The sequence below is a fragment of the Lacerta agilis genome, chromosome 10 (genome assembly GCF_009819535.1).
Source record: "Lacerta agilis isolate rLacAgi1 chromosome 10, rLacAgi1.pri, whole genome shotgun sequence".
NCBI classification, from domain to species: Eukaryota; Metazoa; Chordata; class Lepidosauria; order Squamata; family Lacertidae; genus Lacerta; species Lacerta agilis.
Genome location: NC_046321.1, coordinates 69,530,359 through 69,550,072, shown reverse-complemented (window position 1 = coordinate 69,550,072; position 19,714 = coordinate 69,530,359). Strand labels below are relative to the sequence as shown.

Below are 19,714 nucleotides of genomic sequence, written 5' to 3'. Positions count from 1 at the left end.
TCCTGACAGATGGCTGTCAAGCCTCTGCTTAAAGACCTCCAAAGAAGGAGACTCCACCACACTCCTTGGCAGCAAATTCCACTGTCGAACAGCTCTTACTGTCAGGAAGTTCTTCCTAATGTTTAGGTGGAATCTTCTTTCTTGTAGTTTGAATCCATTGCCCCGTGTCCGCTTCTCTGGAGCAGCAGAAAACAACCTTTCTCCCTCCTCTGTATGACATCCTTTTATATATTTGAACATGGCTATCATATCACCCCTTAACCTTCTCTTCTCCAGGTTAAACATACCCAGCTCCCTAAGCCGTTCCTCATAAGGCATCGTTTCCAGGCCCTTGACCATTTTGGTTGCCCTCCTCTGGACACGTTCCAGCTTGTCAGTATCCTTCTTGAACTGTGGTGCCCAGAACTGGACACAGTATTCCAGGTGAGGTCTGACCAGAGCGGAATACAGTGGTACTATTACTTCCCTTGACCTAGATGCTATACTCCTATTGATGCAGCCCAGAATTGCATTGGCTTTTTTAGCTGCTGCATCACACTGTTGACTCATGTCAAGTTTGTGGTCTACCAAGACTCCTAGATCCTTTTCACATGTACTGCTCTCAAGCCAGGTGTCACCCATCCTGTATTTGTGCCTTTCATTTTTTTTTTTTTTTGCCCAAGTGTAGTACTTTACATTTCTCCCTGTTAAAATTCATCTTGTTTGCTTTGGCCCAGTTCTCTAATCTGTTAAGGTCATTTTGAAGTGTGATCCTGTCCTCTGGGGTATTAGCCACGCCTCCCAATTTGGTGTCATCTGCAAACTTGATCAGGATGCCCTCAAGCCCATCATCCAAGTCATTGATAAAGATGTTGAATAAGATTGGGCCCAAGACAGAACCCTGTGGCACCTCACTAGTCACTTCTCTCCAGGATGAAGAGGAGCCATTGATGAGCACCCTTTGGGTTCGGTCAGTCAGCCAGTTACAAATCCACTGAATGGTAGCATTGTCTAGCCCACATTTTACCAGCTTCTTTACAAGAATATCATGGGGCACCTTGTCAAAGGCCTTGCTGAAATCAAGATAGGCTACATCCACAGCGTTCCCTTCATCTACCAGGCTTGTAATTCTGTCAAAAAATTAGCAATAAATCAGGCACCCCAAACTCGGCCATCCAGATGTTTTGGGACTACAAATCCCATCTTCCCTAGCTAACAGGACCAGTGGTCAGGGATGATGCGAATGGTAGTCCCAAAACATCTGGAGGGCCGAGTTTGGGGGTGCCTGCATTAAATGATTGACTTGATCATTACAGATATAATACCACATATGTACTCCCTCCCCATTTTTGTGTACAGCTTTCCTCTTCCCGTGTTTATCTACCTGTGTACCATTTTTATAGACTATTTAATGTGTAAATAAACAATGTATCATAAAGACACTGCAGTTCCCAAAAGGCAACATGGACCCTTGGGTGAGCTCTGGAACTCCTGGCATCTTCGCACCACTTGGAGGTTGGGTGGCAGGCAGAGTCAGTTCAAACTTTCAACTGCCAGGCATCAGGTGCGGAGAAAACAACCAATGAACTTGCATGTTTTTAGGGAGCCAATTGTCCATATTTTGGGATCTTACAGATGGTTGACAAACATCTGCTTTAATTATTGCAATTCCCAGTTTGGGTGCAAAGGCAGGACATTTATTGAGCCCTTGGGCCCCCCACATACATAGCTGAGAACAAAGAAGTGCGTGGCAACTGTTAAATCTGACACATCTCTATCATCGTGTCTTAAGCAATTACTCAACTCATTCTCTCATTTGACAAGGGAACCATGACAAAATCAAAAACTAATTTGCAGAGCAGATAATATAAATACTCTATTTCATTTCCACTGAGTGTCACTTTAATAAAAACCTGACACTTTTAATCACTGGCAATCACAGTTGAATCATTTGCTTTCAGTAATATTGCTCATATAAGTCTTATAACAGAGAATAATGCTCTCATTACTAACCCTTTTGTCATTTATCTGTCCCTAGCCAAAGGATAATGCAGTTTGGTCCTGAATGAAAGCTGGGTGATTTATTTCTTCAATACCCATGGTTTCCATTTCACCCCCGATGTATCAGTTTTCTGCCTTTTCTATAACATATTTTCCTCCCAGAATCCCCTTTATATTCCACAAAGTTCTGGGGAGTGTTCTAGGCAGCACATATCCTGCATGGATGACTGAGTGTGCCCTAGAACACACCCAGAACACTCCCCTATAGTTGTATGGGAAGATAATAATAGTTGGCATTCATGTAACACTTTAGGGTGTTACACAGACATCATTTAATGTTGAAAAGACAAAAATCCTGTAAGGCAGGTGATTGACACCCCATCCTGTATGACAAATGGGTTGGGTGCTGAGGTTGAGAGACAGAGAGAGACTAGGTTGCCTAAGGCCTTCTAGTTACTTCATGGTAGAGGCGACAAAGTTCCGCATAGTTAAAGCTATGGTTTTCCCAGTAGTGATGTATGGAAGTGAGAGATGGACCATAAAGAAGCCTGATCGCCGAAGAATGGATGGTTTTGAATTATGGTGCTGGAGGAGACTCTTGAGAGTCCCATGAACTGCAAGAAGATCAAACCTATCCATTCTTAAGGAAATCAGCCCTGAGTGCTCACTGGAAGGACAGATCCTGAAGTTGAGGCTCCAATACTTTGGCCACCTCACGAGAAGAGAAGACTCTCTGGAAGAGACCCTGATGCTGGGAAAGATGGAGGGCACAAGGAGAAGGGGACAGCAGAGTTTGAAGGTTATTATTAATGTAGCAGCATCAATGTATGGAGTGCTTTACAGAGTAACTGAAGCACTCCTTTGCCTTAAAGAAGTCAGCTCCCTGCCCCAAAGAGCTTACAATCAAAATCTTAACAGTAGTGGGAGACAACAGAAATATGGGAGGTTTCTCACAAATGGGTCGTTTGGGGAGCTGTTATTAGAAAACAAGGATTTCCAGATGGTGGCCACCTGAAAATCAAAGCATACAAGGCACTTTGAACTTTTTTATTTTTAAGAAACCAAACAAGTGTTCTATATTTATTGGAAAACGCACTCCTGCTCTTGCTTGTCAAGTCAGAGAGTACCTGTCTATTTTTATTCCTCATCTCATTTTGTGCCTGTCTCTCAGCTTGTCAGATTGCAGCAGTTCTTTCCCAGCTTGGAGGTGAGGAAGCCTGCTTTAGAACTTAGACTTGGAAGGCTGTTGCACATTGAATTTGTAATGTGGAACTTTGTTCAAGGGATGCTGGAGATGAATGATTCTGGAACTGTCTTTTTCTCCTTTTATGATTCATGGGATTCTCCTCATCAGCCTTCAGAATATCATTTTGGAGATTTTAACCCAAAGCTTCTTCAGTGGCAAAACAGTCTTTCATCATGCAAAAAGAGGATGAAATATCCCAGAACACCAAGCAAAGAAAATGTATGCAGAATGTTTCATAAAGCCCTGAGTAAAGCTGCCTTCTTCTTCTTCTTCTTCACCATCTTTTGTTAGTGCTGCAGAGAAAAGATACTGTCATGTCAAGTTGAGCTTTATGTCCTCAGTTCACCCCGTTTGTTAGCCAGCCTCTCTAGCGCCCAGTCAGCATTTTCTTCTGGTTTCATGGCAGTTATCAAGTCTATGCCTGGCTTGTGAAAATAAATGGAGAGTTTAGTTTCCCATCATTATCAGTCACAAGTGCAAATATATGTGTTGCTGTGGTTTAGAGTATGACTTCAGAAACACTCAGCATCGGCCTAGTTTGGAAGTCAATGAAATTTGTGGTGTTGGCTTTAGCAGATAGGAAAGGTCTGGGGAATGGTGTGTAATATTTCATATCACAATAGGAATGGAGGTAGCATTATTTTTCTTAACTTGCATAAACATACCTCCTGACTACATTGGCAAAATTATGGTCTTTATTTGCTAGGAAAGCTTTGTGGCTTCTCTGGCATTAGGATGAGAGATTTTGAGCAGTGTAGGTGCTGTCAGTGGAAGTGGAAAGGAAAGGAATTTCTTCAAGGAAGGAAGTTACAGACAGTAAGTGCAAGAATTTAGAAGATGCTGGATACTTGTGGGTGACTAAGAGTTTCTCACTATTTTCCAATTTATAAATGCTTCGCAAGGAAGCATTTATAAATTGGAAAATAGTTCATTTTTCTTTGACGCTTTCCCCATATGCTACATAGCTTCATTGAAATAAATGAAATGAAATTCATGGGAGCATTGACATGCAGGTGGCGGACTCTCCTTCCTTGGAAGTTTTTAAGCAGAGGTTGGATAGCCATCTGTCATGTATGATCTAGTTGAGATTCCTGCACTGCAGGAGGTTCTCTTCCATCTACAATTCAATGATTCTACAATGCGGAAATGGTAAAGCACATCCTTTTCCTCTGGCTGCTCCTCAGCTCTAAACTTACTGAAGCTGCTTCACTCTTAAAAATGGTTCTGGGGCCATGCATAAGGCTCCAGGACATTTCCTGAAGGTGCAGGATGCAGCATGTTTGCTGAGTCTAAACAGGTCTGGGTTTTGTTAATCCCTGGTTGAGAGACCAATTTGGAACCCTGCGTACCTTCCTTGTCTTGATTTCCGTGATGGAAGAGGGGCAGGATATAAATATAATAGTGTAAATGACCATGTAACATATAGTTAACCCTTCAGTTTGCTATTATCTAAATATCTGTAAGTTAGATAAAAGATTATGCAGATCATGAGATAATGATTGCACCATGGGAAGTCCATGAGATGCAGAATTAATGGGATTGTGCTCCCTCATATACCTGCAGGAGTCATATTATTTCTAGACTTCAAACTCTGCTGTAGAGAGAAAGTATTTTTTAATGTGTATTACCATTGGAGGTTATCTATCCTTAAAGAAATCAGCCCTGAGTGCTCCCTGGAAGGACAGATCCTGAAGTTGAGGCTCCAGTATTTTGGCCACCTCATGAGAAGAGAAGACTCCCTAGAAAAGACCCTGATGTTGGGAAAGATGGAGGGCACAAGGAGAAGGGGACGACAGAGGATGAGATGGTTGGACAGTGTTCTCGAAGCGACTAGCCTAAGTTTGGCCAAACTGCGGGAGGCAGTGAAAGAAAGGCGTGCCTGGCATGCTCTGGTCCATGGGGTCACGAAGAGACGGACATGACTGAACAACAACAACAACCATTGGAGGAAGTCAACATTTTCAGTTGGAATTGCAGAGTTAATTCTTTTTCCCCTTTGGCATTACAGCTCTGCGATTAATATCTGCCTGTGAGCTTGCCACATTAGAGCATTCATCATCCATCAAGGAAAAAAAATCTCCAAGTCTAAACAGTTTCATTATGCATACTTATCTGCTTGGAAGGTAAAAGTGGTTTATCTCTTTCCTCTTTGAAGCACGGTGCTGGGCTGACAGATTGTCCTTTGATTTCTTATGAACTCGCAAGAAAAAGAGAATGACTTTGAGCCTTCTCTGGCAATGCACAATAACTACTCAAAACGCCTTTGTATTCTGCAGGATCAGGTAATCAAGGTTGGATAAGCCATGACGCCGAGCATCTATCCACGCATTCAGTAAGGACTCCTAGAACAATCCTTCCGTGGCCACTATGCCACTTCAGAATACCAATGCATTTCATTGTTTTTATAAAGATTTCTGTACCCTGCCCTGAGATCTATATGATACAAGGCACGCTATGGATATGTTTAAATATAAGTAGGGTAATTGTATGACTAAATGCTTTTAATGCCAAAACTTCCCTGCCTGTGGAAAGCTAGTATGCCAGAGGTATGTCCTGATGTCCTAGATTTTTTATATGGAGTGATTCACTCACATGGTTTTAAAGTTGCACTCTGAAGTTGTACAGTCCAAGAAAAGCTGTACCACGTGCTTTTGCTGAACATGTACATTGGCTTTGAGTACGACTGCAGGGTAGGACCACAGCCAACTTGAGTCCCCAACTTTGATGTAATTATCTGTTTCTTTTCTTTCTTTTTGGGTTTCCGTTTTTATTGTAAATTTCTGTGCTGCATAGAGACATGGTAGGTCAAGCCCCAAATGCAGCAAACAACAGAAATGCAAGTTTCAAACTGAAATGAGAGGCGGAACATCTTACAACAAAGTACATCTTACAACATCTGTCACATCTTACAACAAAGTACAGCATTACATATACATTTTGGATTACATCAGTTGTGTGAACACAGTTTAAAAACTCAGCACTGGAAACACAAATAGAAATGGGCATTTGAACACAGCCTGAATATTTTTTTCTTTAGCACAGTGGTTTGTAAACTGGCCTGGGCAACTCTGGAATACCCCTGGAGCTCACCAAGAGTTCCTAGCTGAGAAGATCAGTAAGGTAGAAAAGCTTCCTCTGAAAGCTGCCTATCCAGGAATGTATAGAGGTGTGTTTTGGGGTGCACATTAACACCCACATGAGCTGAACGGAAGTCTTAGCAGGTGCAGGGATTTCATGAAAGACAGGTTGATATGGGAAGAGTTCCATAACAGTAGGAAGTTTTTAAAACAACTGCTGTAGGGTGATGCTCCCTTGAGTACTAACACAAATATAAAGCACCATGCTATCAACAGGGTGGCAGGGATGTGGAGGCGCCCCAGGGTTATGAAACTCATCTGTGCAAAAATAATTCTTAGCATTTTGTTCTGAGTCAGTGTTCTGCACTCTCTGGAAATTTTCTGTCCATTGATAAAGTGAGACTGGAATTTAAGTAATGGTCTTTTGCCAAAAGGCACTCGAGACTCCAAGAAAACTCCACAGGAAATAGGGGAAAATATGCATTACTTAACACTGCAAGTCCTACAGTAATAGCATTTAGTAGACCCAAGGACCTGCAGGGTTTATGCCCTTTGAGAATGAACCCACTGTTATCCTCAGATTACATAAGAAAAACTCAAGCAGGAAACTTGTGATCAGATTCACCCAGCCATAATCTCATTATAGCAACTTCATGCTGTAGGGAAAAGCCATTGAAACTTGGTTACTCACATATTTTAATACAGGTGTATTTTGGGATAGGGTCTGGGAGAGAGAGAGGATCCATAATCCTAATAAAGTTGCAGTGTTGTGCACTTACCGTACTTAGAAGTACGTATTGCTGAATTCAGTGGATCTGACTTTGAGGGTCACTGGAGTCTCTATAGTTGTAATTGCTAATTGTCTTGGAAGTGGGACCACCAGTTTAGCAACTTGATTTGCCTAATTGAATTCAGCCTAGGGACATCATCCATGGTGTGTTAGAATTACGTTTCCTTTGGCGATTTTCCTTTCAGGGTTGCTGTTAGGATAGTAGAACAGGGCTGGAAATTCTCAGTAGCATAACCTAGAATAAATTTAAAAACATTCTCTTGCTTGGGGCTAGTTTTGTTTTCCTTACTCTTCTATGTCTCTTGCCAGATTTTCAAATATCGCTAGGAATTTAAAATGACCTCTCAATTTCCAGTGAATGTAGTAGTAAGTGCTGTTTTTCTCTGTGTGTATTTCAGCTGGCATAAGCAATGCATTCTTCTAAGGGTGATCACTTACAAATATTTTTAAAAGCTTCAGACACTGCGCACATCAGTTAGACCAGATTCCATGAAGAAATATTTACCCTGATGATTATTATTTTTTTTAAATAACACCATTACAACCAACCCTACATATTTTTATGCAGAAGTGAGTCCACCTCTATTCGGTGGGGAAGTGTGTTTAGAATTCCAGCCTGTGTCTAAACGGAAAAGTTAGTTTGACCTAAGACCTCAGCATAAAGAAACGTTCAAGAAGTTGCATCTTACTTGCCTTCCAAAGGATTATTTGGCTATAAAAGCAGAAAGCTTGCTACAGGCTAAGCAAAGTAAACCTTTCATAATACTCATCATTAAATTTGTGGGGCAAAAGAAGTCTGGCTTGCATGTTAAAACATTTATTCAGTGGGGCTATTAACTGGCAGCAGGGGTAGGACCAGATCTTTGAGAGCTTTCACAGATGATAACTTATTCTTCAGATGTTGTTACCTATTTTACCTCTTCTTTATAGGAGTTTAGATATCTGCCCATGGGGCTGTCTGTTGAGGCGATGTTACATTTCCCCAACATGCCATGTCCTGTCCGGGGCGGGAAGCAGGATCTTTTGGCCCCTGCTAGCATGTCATTTGATCTTGTGAATGTTGTTTGGAATTAGGCTATGTTAGTGAAACTGGTGCCTCTCACACAACTTAATACTTTCTGTGTTGTTTATTTTGAAGTGTGTTTGTGCCAGTTTGGTGTAGTGGTTAAGAGCAGTAGACTCGTAATCTGGGGAACCGGGTTCGCATCTCCACTCCTCCACATGCAGCTGCTGGATGACCTTGGGCTAGTCACACTTCTCTGAAGTCTCTCAGCCCCACTCACCTCACAGAGTGTTTGTTGTGGGGGAGGAAGGGAAAGGAGAATGTTAGCTGCTTTGAGACTCCTTCAGGTAGTGATAAAGCGGGATATCAAATCCAAACACTTCTTCTTCTTGTATAGCTAGTTTTACCAGAAGCTAGCTATAGTATCAAGCATGCAAACAGGATTTTCTACGCCCAGTTCACTGTACATGATTTTAGCACTCCAATCGACTTGCAAAAGAGGACACTAATTTGCATAAAAATTGCATATGCTTTGTGTTATATGCAAACATGTGTCCTCTTTTGTAGGTGTAGTGAAGGGCCCAAAATATGTGAATGTATTAAAATGACCAACAGACAGAATGTGAACAGCTGAAGCATTTCTCATAATTGTATCTCATACTTTGAAAGCTTTAACCTGTTGAATATCTGCCTATCACACAGCTGTTAAAAGTATAAGAACCTTGCTTGCCCTCCTTGCCAACCCTAAACCAAAGCCAAGGCTACAATCTTGTATAGACTTGTCTGGGTGTAAGTCTCATTAAACCCAAAGGAAACTACTTTTGAGTTGACTTCTTAATGAGTGCATGGTCTAAGCCTCTTTGCAAAGTTTTCAATTTTGGATATACCATTTTTAGAGGGTGGGAGGAGAATTCTTTAATATTCACCTGCACTTACTGTATTTGTAAAAAATAACTTCCAGGGAGTAATTGAACTAAGATGAACCTACCACATGAAAAAATGCATTTTGGTTAGTTGGAAAAAGGTGGGGGGTAAACTATGAAGATTCCAAAAACTAGAAAATGAAACAAAAGCAAGAAAAGTGCATTTAAGGAGTGGGAGAAGCAGCAGCAGCTCTTTAGCACCCAAGGATTTCTATTGCCTGGTGTCCAAACCACTTACACATCTCCAACGTCACTCATTGGCTAAAAGCACGGCCAGATACGAGCTGCCAGGCTGTCTCATCTCATAGAAATCGCTTGGAATAGTGCCTGTACATTTTACTTTATAACTTCTTTCTGTGAGGGCTAGAGACTTCCTTAAAAAGAACAGACCAGAAAACTCATCGTCTGGGGTCCCTGCTTGCTGTGGGCCTGGTACATTAATACCCCTTGTACCCACTTCTCGGTGTCCCTGCATACAACTGCTGTACTTGTTCAGCTCAGAAGTCTTCATATGTTCTTTAAAAAGAAACAAACACCAACAAACACGGCTCCACCTTTTTATGCTCATTTTGGTTTTTTTTAAAAACAATTAAATAAGATTAATCAGTTATTAGATGGCTTTTGCCATAGTGATGAAAATGGCAATTGCCCTCTCAACAGGGGCGGAGGAAGGAGTGTGTGTGTGGTAGGTGTGGGCCGCCCTGGGTGTCAGCACAGTGTGTGTGTGTGTGTGTGTGTGTGTGTGACAAAATGCCAGGCAGCACTCACTAAGGGGCCTGCAGTGCGCATGAGCCACCCATCTCTCCTGGGAGAGACACGGCGGCCTGAGCGTCCGCAGGCTCCACGCGGCCCACATGGTCTGCCCACTGCCTCCCCCCACCTGCTGTAGGGCGGCTGAGTGGGAGGAGGCAGGCAGACTCCTTGGAGGCCGCACGGTGCACCCCACCCCCATGGGCAGCTTGCCCTAGGCTCCTGAGCGGCTTCCTCCGCCACTGCCTCTCGAAGAAATGATATCTTTCTCCCAGCACAGGAAGATAACCTCCCCTTTGCCATTATTAGGAATAAAAATCCTCTTTTTATTTTTGCCCATAAAACTTCCTTCAATGAAACAAGAAACAAATGTCATCAGCTTCATGCGCGTCACAGGCTTCTTCTTCTCCAGCCTTGTATTATATTTGGCTTTCAGGAAACTGCTGTTTCACAAGCCAGGCAACCATTCTAGAGCAAATTGTGCTATTCAGCAGCGCAAGGTTACTTAATTTTTTGGACTCTGCTATCGGAAATCCAGGTACAAAATGGTCTCATCTTGTCCAACCCCCCCCCATAAAATAAGCTTCTCCACTGTTCAGATTCCTAAACTGATTGGCTAGTTGTTGTTGTTGTTCAGTCGTTCAGTCGTGTCCGACTCTTTGTGACCCCATGGACCAGAGCACGCCAGGCACTCCTGTCTTCCACTGCCTCCCGCAGTTTGGTCAGACTCATGTTGGTTGCTTCGAGAACACTGTCCAACCATCTCGTCCTCTGTCATCCCCTTCTCCTTGTGCCCTCAATCTTTCCCAACATCAGGGTCTTTTCCAGGGAGTCTTCTCTTCTCATGAGGTGGCCAAAGTACTGGAGCCTCAACTTCAGGATCTGTCCTTCCAGTGAGTACTCATGGCTGATTTCCTTCAGAATGGATAGGTTTGGTCTTCTTGCAGTCCATGGGACTCTCAAGAGTCTCCTCCAGCACAATAATTCAAAAGCATCAATTCTTCGGCGATCAGCCTTCTTGATGGTCCAGCTCTCACTTCCATATATCACTAGTAGGTTTAGTCATTGGATTATATAGTCCAAGCTTTTTTTCTGCACAGGCTCAGGGTTTTCCATCTGTTGTCATGCACATATTGCACAGTCAGATCCCATTCATTGGTATTGATGCTTTAAATAATTTAATTTTATATTTTTAATTAAGAAGAAAAGATGCTGAACTTGATTGTGGCCCCCCCCCAATTAGTCACTCCCTCTCTCTTCTGAATTTGACTTTTGCTTACTCTTTTTCTTTTCAACACTCATTTGAATATTTCACAAAGGCTCTGCAGGATGATAAATAAACTTAATGGGGATCTTTTCCATGTGCAAACAACACACATACACACACACCTTTGTTTCAAATACAATGGAACATTTGTTCTAAGTTACAAGAAGGGTCATTTCAGCTGTTTTTTGGCGCTATAAAAGCAGCAGCAGTACAAATGAAAACAAAACAAAACAGAGAAGCAACATATGAGGAGGGAAGGGAGAAAGAGAAGGTAAATGGGTTCTGCCACTCACTTGCTCCAGAGCCTAAAGGAAGGATCTTGCAGGAGAAATATGGAAATCAACTGGCCCACTTATAAAGATATCTTGGAGGAAGTAAACGGCGAACTGAAACTAAAAGATTATAACTTAATCAAAACTTTTTTAACCAGTTGGCTTCAATACTTTCAGTTAAACCAGAGATTTCAGGAAGATAAAAAAATTGGTTTTGAGAAAGGGAAATCGAAATTAGAAGAAATATTATTAGATAAGGAAAAGGATTATATAAAAAATTTATATCATATATTATTAAAATGGGAAACAGAGGATGAACAAATTAAAGAAACGATGATACGATGGGGGCAGGACGTGGGAAAGCCAATCAGGTTGGAGAAATGGGAAAACCTATGGAAAAGGGATAGTAAACTGACACCAAATTACGATATCAAAGAGAATCTTCTAAAAATGCAATATAGATGGCACTTGACACCTGTCAAGTTAGCTAAAATGTACAAAAACGTATCCAACCAATGCTGGAGATGCAAGAAGGAGGTAGGGACTTACCCACATATGTGGTGGTTTTGCAAGGAGATCAAAGTATTCTGGGAGAAGGTGTACATAGAGATGAAAAAAATAATCAGATATCCCTTTAAGAAGAGTATGGAGACCTTTTTACTAGGAATGGTGGGTAATGAATTTCAGCCAAAAGATAGAAAGATAGTCTTGTATGCCACGGTCTCAGCGAGACTATTAATAGCAATGAATTGGAAAACACAAATTATACCAGAAAAGGAGGATTGGCAACTTAAAATGTTAACATATTACAATCTGGCGCAAAAATATGAAGAGTTAAAAGGAACAAGTAATTCAGAAAGAGAGGAAAACTGGAAACCATTAAAGGATTATTTTAGCTTACAGGTAGGGAAGGCCAGCCTCCTGACAGACTAGCAAAGACCCAAACAACCGAGATTAATAGACTATGAATAAAGGAAAGATCATGCGGATAGAGGAAAGAAGAACAATCAGGCAGTGATGGGTAAGCTGAGAAGTCAAGATGGGGGGGAGAGGGGGGGAGGGAATGTAGAGATAAGAGGGAAGGGGAAAGAAGCTAAGCGGGAAGAAGATGATACTTTGTAATAGTCTAATACGTTTTGATAAGCAGTTTGCAACTTGATTGGATATGTAAAGTGGTTACCTTTATGTTTTTTTTTCCTTTTCCTGCAATGTGCTCCTCTTTTTTTTAAAAAAAAATATTCTGTAATATGTTGAAATAAAATAAAGTTTTATTTAAAAAAAAAAAAGGAAGGATCTTGCATCTGAAGCCCTGAGTTCCTTGACTAAGCACTTCTCCAGTGTAGCACAAATTGCATACAGAAGAGAAATTGTGCAGCCTCTCCATCTGGGTGCATGCCTGATGATATATGGGGCTGGGGCCAGTGTGCTCATGAGGCCCTCAATACTTCCTCCATCACAAACACTGCAAATCTCTTATTTTGCAAGGGAAATGTTAGAGGTGGAAGATGGTTGGTGCCACATTAGTCTAGTCATTTTGAAGAGCTATCTTCTATATTGTAATACGTATAGCATCAGCCCAAAAACAAATAGAATGTATTTCTGTTCAGGTCCCCTTTTTCTAGTAAGGCAAACGTTAGCATTCCTATGTTAGAGTTGCATGAGCAACTTCTGAAAATTATTATTTATAAAATAAATAAATAAAAAATGCAAAGTACTGTTGAATTCTAAACCATATCTTTTTTCAAAAGTATTGTGGATGCTGTATTTTCAGCAATGTAATTTAGATACAGGCAATCTAACAGGATTACAAAAATGTTGGAAAGGCATTTGGGTTATGCTGTTGACCTCATAAAGTGGGGAAGAATATGGAATAAGTTGCCTATTAAACCAACTTCAGCAAGGATTCAAGAATCCACTCTTAAGCTAATGTTTAAAATCACCACTGTGCACTGGTGATTTTTCTCATACATTAGCCCCAGTTACTCCTCAAAATGCTGCTGCTGTGAAGGGCAAAAAGCCACACCCACCCACTAATGGTGGGAGTGTCACCCAGTGGCAGCTTTTGTGGAGATGGTGTTCGTATAAATTAATTTAATCACAAAACAAGAATTGATGCTATTCCCTTAATTAGCGTTCTCGGCCTTTTGGCTAAGATCAAGTGTAGTATCTGTTCTTATCAGTTTAATTAGCATTTTTAAGGATATGGGGTGGGCTGAATGAAGATGGTTTGGATAAATAATTGATTCTATATTTATTGTCAGCTGCTAGGATGCTTATTGTAAGAAAATGGATGTTTTGGCCTACAACTCCCATGATCCCTAGCTAACAGGACCAGTGGTCAGGGATGATGGGGATTGTAGTCCAAAACATCTGGAGGGCCGAAGTTTGGGGATGCCTGGCACAGACCAAGAAAGAATCTCAGGTTTCACTTCTGAAGAGGTTTGTTACAAATGTCAAGAATGCTCTGAAGTTTGTATGTTTTGTTACCTTTCACATAAAATGGACTGCACTGGCATGAGTTACTTTAGTGAAACCACCCCCTGTTGTGGGATCCTTGCCACAAGTCTGGACCTAGAAGGAAGCATGTACAGTGGTACTGCTAGGAGTCATTCTGCAAAGAAACAGAAAAGATTATTGTAACTTTAAGAACTGTTTCTGTGAGTTCTGGGTGTGGGTTTCTAGGCTGATTGGGTACAGCTGGTGATGAGTACAAAAGGAAGAGAAGTTGCAGTTTGAATTTGCCTGCAAAAGACAACACCCACATGCTCTGTGTTTGTAAGTTTGTAAATAAAACTCTTGCTTGAGTATTTTACACCTATTTCGTGGTTCTGTCTGCTGCCAGAAGATACAGCTCCAATAGGTACCTCTAGTTATGAACTTAATTCGTTCTGGAGGTCCATTCTTAACCTGAAACTGTTCTTAACTAGAGGTGTGCTTTCGCTAATGGGACCATAGCTGTCAAGTTTCGGATTTGAAAATAAGGGATCAGCAGTCTCACCTATCCCGGCGACAGTCACATGTCAGTGGTGGGCGGAGCCAGAAGCAAAAGTGGGCGGAGCAGCAATGTAAACTCCAAGCGGGCTCGGGCTCGGAGCGGAGCAAAGAGGAGGGCAGCCAGCAAAGAGGAGGGCAGCCATGTGCTCCGCGCAATGGAGCCCCATCGTCTTCTTGTCTGATCCCATCAAAACAGGACAGGAAGCAGCAGCTGCTCAAAGGCAGCCAGGCTCCGCCCGCCAGCTAACCCTATTGGCCGGCTGAGGGGCTCGGGGGCAACGGACAGGGGCTGATGCAGGGGGAGGAATACACCCCCCTGTAAGCACGGGAAACGCCTCCCACTTGCTTTGAGGGCTGAGGCTTTTCTCTCCAAGTAGGCGAGGTCCTCCCACCCAGTCCCTGGCCAGCAGGGGAGGAGCTGCTTCCATTAAAAACGGGAAATTTAAGGGAAATAAGGGAGAGCAGCGGGAAACTGCTTGAAATAAGGGAGAATCCCGGGGGAAACGGGATACTTGACAGGAGTGAATGGGACCTCTTGCTGCTGCTGCGCCGCCGGCACATGACTTCCCTTCTCACCCTGGGGCAAAGTTCTCAACTCGAGGAAACTCTTCCAGGTTAGCGGAGTTTGTAACCTGAGGCGTTTGTAACTTGAGGTACCACTGTACAGTATCTGTGTTGAAAGGTATTCTGCATTGTTACACTGTACTGACGTAAAAAGCCTGACACCAAGAATCGCCAGCTTGGTCAGAGACAATGATGTTACCTGGGAGATGGAGCTAGCATTTCAAATGTAGTTTACAACAGTCAATTATGTATCACAGCTGCAGTAACTTCATGATTTAACAAACTCACACGCAGCCCATGTTTACTTGCAATTAAAGTGAATTCAGTGAGATTTATTCCAACTTTGGGCCTATAGGACTGTAGCCTTTTTAGTTAAGTGGAAGCTGCATAAGATGATTTTGATGACAAGGGAATTGTGAGACCTGTGTCTTGCTGTCAGATAAACTTAATATGATTTAACTTAGAAACTATGCTGTGGTTGGTTTGCCTTTTTAACTATATTGATTATGTTGTGACTTTCATCAGGGAACAATTGGAAATGGGCCCTGACTTCATGTACTCCTCCCCCCATTCCCCTCACAGAGAGGAGGGAATTCATGACTGAATGGCCCTTGACCTGCAGATGTCTGAATGCAGATGGCTACTTCCCTGATGGTGAGAAATCAGCTCTTTAAATCGGGCATGGTTGGGGTTGAATCAGTATTCAGATAGCCACTGAGTCTCCCATTCGGTTTTTTGTTTCTCTGTCGGGGGGGGGGGGAGAAGGAAGGAGTGAGGCAGGGAGTGTGTCAGCTTGCGGTCCAGGCCCAGTCTCTCCCCAGGGTCAATTCTGGAATGAAAGCATTGTCCAAACAATTCCTCAGTAACTCAAGGGGTTAATTTTGTTTTGCCTCTGAAATATAATTCCTAGTAAACCTTCATGAAGCTCTTCTTCAGGCTTGAGACTCAAATAAAAAGACTTGGTGATCACACATTCTTGCTTGGAGTATAATGCCCTCTAGCATGTGTTTACTGATTTGGTCGGAAAACTGAAAGGTATGTATGTATGTATGTATGTATGTATGCTCCATATACCACCAGGCTCCAAACTGCCCACAAACACTTCAGTTTCTGCCCTGGCTTCATCCCCTGCCCAAGGGTTTGATCCTTTTGGAATAGTCAAAATGATAAACTCAACCCCTAAAGATGCAGGTTTCCTCCCCCTGATAACATGTTGTAGATGGCTTCAGTTGGCTGCCATCTTGAATTCGAGCTCTACTGACTGGCAGCTAAGATGAGTATGTGTGTGATAACATTATATAGTACAAGGGAGGCCGAGGAGAATAGATCTGAAAACATAATGCAAGAGCTTGTGGCATGACATCAGTTTCTTTTCTTTTTTTATACATGGTTTTGGAAAAAGATAGGAGTCTATGTTTATCTGAAAATCTGACTTGTGATCTACGTAACTGAGCTCTATTCCTGGTATAGGGTATATTTTGAGACTAAATGTTGTAGATACAACACATCCACAGAAGGCAGACTAGCACTTCTCTGGTGTGAATACATATACTGTACAGATAGAAAGACAACATAACAAAATACACACACACACACACACACACACATATTTGCAGAATCATCCAGATCACAATTGCAAATCCAGCTAGGAAAACCCCCCCTGGTTGCATTTTTGATGTTGGAAGTTTCAGCTACTTGGATTCCAATGGCATGTGAGCTGGCAAGTTTTCATGGAATGCTAATCTTGTATTAGAAGCTACTGAAAGACTAAACTATATTTGTCTCATGATTCTCCGGTGGCAAGCATTGCGGACCTCCTATTGGTTGTAGAGGCCATTTGTAAGCTTGAAGTGTGACTAAGATTGAAATGTTCACCAGGAAGTAGCCCATAAAAAACCCTCAGGCATGAATTCATTAGGTGCTCTTAGATAAGCCAATGTCCCTCAGCATCACTCAAATATTCAAAACTCAAATATGCAAAAGTGACCTACCATACTTAGTTGTTGTAAGTATTAGAAAGGTAATAAATATGAAGCACATGGATTATTCAAAACGGATTGTACAAATGCTAAATATTATTGTAACACAATGAGCCAGATCACAAACATGAGCTTGCAGGCTTGTGCTGTTGTGAACAAAGCTATGGTTTGACTAAGTGTTTCACCATGGGACAAAGATCCCACTGCTTTAGTAGCTTCTTTTTTAGCTTCTCAACGAACCATCTCTTCGGGAAATAGACTGGACGTAGCAGAACATCTAAGTGCACACGACCACAGGGCGACCCTATCACCCCTGACAGCTTCACCCTTGCCCTTTTAATTATCGCAGTGATTTGAAACATTTTATGTGATGCCAATAAAGGTATTTGATTTGATTTGAAGTGTTTCACCAAGCTGATGGTTTGTATCACTTCAGACAACCACAAGGTTTGTTCTATGTCTGGAGGAGACACACCATGAACTTGGGTTCAGATGACAACACTAAGTCAACTGTGGGTTAGTTTGCAGCAGTGCAGCAGAACCGAAGGGGGAACAAAGCTGCCACAATCTCCTCTCTGGGAGTCCAGGCACTCTAAGACCAAAGTATGGCTTAGAGCTGCTTGCTGACTGAGCTAGTGTAAAGTAGCCTTGCATGATTAACATTAGTACCAAAATAAGGAGCATAGAGTAAGTGCTGTATCCACTTTAATGGTGCCATGGAGTTGTAATGTTCAGAAGAAAATGGGTTTCTGTGATGGCCTAGTTCTCACTGAAATAGTAAACCTGTATCTGTAGTGCACCACTTCAAACTATAGCGCAGACTCACATAATGTTTATACATACATACAAACAAATCACTCCGCATTGGTAGTTGACAAATTTTGGCAGGGCTTGATGGCTAACCAAACTTTGTTGAAACTTGGATCTCATCAAGGGGCAGGGTCTGGACCCCAATCTCATGTGCATGACTGAAACACAATGCACAGGCCTCGTTCATTCCTTTAGAGTACGAGGTGAGCGAGAGCAATTCTGCAGAGTGCAAAAACAAGCCTCTGGCCGCTTAGAGTTCTTCTCACCTTCTAGTTCTTGCTCACCAGAGCTTGGCTGACTCCTTACCATGGGTTACTTGTGAGGAGGGCAAGTAAGATCATCGATCCAAGCTCCCCACAGAAAATTAGCATGTCGGGGAAAAGGGTTCGGACCCTAATCCTGACATACTACATTTCTGGTTGTAGGAATACATCTCTGCCCACCTCCACAGGGGGAGAATATTCCATAAACTCCAAGGTGCAGGAGTTCAACCACAACACTAGTTATTACCTAGGTGAAATTGAGGTCCATATAATAACTAGTGTTGTGGTTGAACTCCTGCACCTTGGAGTTTATGGAATATTCTCCCCCTGTGGAGGTGAAATGGTTTTAATTTGGTATAATTCATGGAATTAAAATGGGGCATTTGTCAATTTTTTATGACAAACAACCTAGATGATTCAAAGACCTAGAACAACCCTTTGCAAACTCACTATTAACTGCAGATAAGTTTCCCTGAAAGAGAGTTTGGCTGTCATTATTGATCTTGCCCTGTCAGGGTCATCAGCAGATAGAATTATTGTGTCACACTCTTGATACTGGTGTGTTCTAGGACACACAGACACTCCTCATCCCCACAGGACACTGGTGATACCATATAGGTCTGGATAGCACACATCTTCCAATGAAGTCAGTGTAGCTCCCACAAGTTTCCCCATATATCTAGGCTACTTTCTTACAGTTTATGAAAGCTTCATTTCTGGAAGGGATTTTTACTTGCTCCAAACTGCCTGATGCACAAGCCCACCACTACCGCCAGTGAACCTATGGTGCACCCCTAGAATGCATATTAGAATCCTTGACAGTGGAAATAGGTTTCTTGGTAGATGTGCAGACGGCAGGGGCTATTGACTGATTAAAAAACTTGGGAAAGGTTCCTGGAGGTTTCAAAACCACTGTATTAGACATACTGATCAAAACATACAAATCATACACCTATAACCCTCATCCCCACACCCCTCTTTTGTATGTTCTAATTTTAAATTTCAATAAAGTAAATTTTCTTCAAAAAACCCCAACAAAACCCACTATGTTAGAATATCATAAACTAGGCACTGTCCCTTTCAGTAGCAATTTTAAGGCGCCATTTGCTTTGAAAATGCCATAAGCTTCACATCTGGACTAGGGGTTCAGTTTAGCTTCTTGACCTTAACATTCCCTTCCTCCTTCTCCTTCAATTGTAACTGATTGTACAGTTACAATTTATTGTAACTGAGAGAGGCATTTGGCTCCTAGCCATTCATTAGTTAGGATATTGTGTTGACAAACATGACAAATACAGGAAGATCAAGTGGCAAGATAGACCAAATCTAATTGGACTTTGGTTTCATAAGACCTTTCAGCAAAACCAGCACCACACAACTGGATTTGGTTCAAGTACTATTCTAATGGGCCACTCTGACAGCTTCAACCTCAGCATGTCTTACAGACTTACCTCCTAATTATGGTTAGAATTGCAGCTGTTATCAGATGCACTTGGCTCTGTTCAGATGGAACGCCATCTCTGAATGGAAAGTACAGTACTTGCCCTGTGAGAGTCACCTTTTCCCACAGTGTGTTGTGATGCTATGCAATGTCACACATTTTGAGCTGACAGGGTATATGGTACTGTCAGGTGCTAAATGATAAGACACACACAGATACTTTACTCCATTCAACATGATAAAGGCTGAAGCAAAAGGTAATGGAAACAGATGTCATCTGTGTGCAGATATATAAGCTGTGACTGTCTCCATCTCATTATTTTTTTCAAATGCTAGAAGCACTTTCTGCTCAACTG

The 19,714-nt window shown here is 42.0% G+C and overlaps 1 protein-coding gene and 1 non-coding gene across 2 annotated transcripts in view; both read left to right on the top strand.

Moving 5' to 3' along the window:
* Positions 1-19,714, top strand: part of CAMK1D (calcium/calmodulin dependent protein kinase ID) — a 184,396-nt gene that overhangs the window by 17,055 nt on the left and 147,627 nt on the right. The gene's annotated exons all lie outside the window — the stretch shown is intronic.
* Positions 13,436-13,629, top strand: LOC117054608. Its single transcript, XR_004427521.1, has one exon. It is a non-coding gene; the product is annotated as a U2 spliceosomal RNA (small nuclear RNA).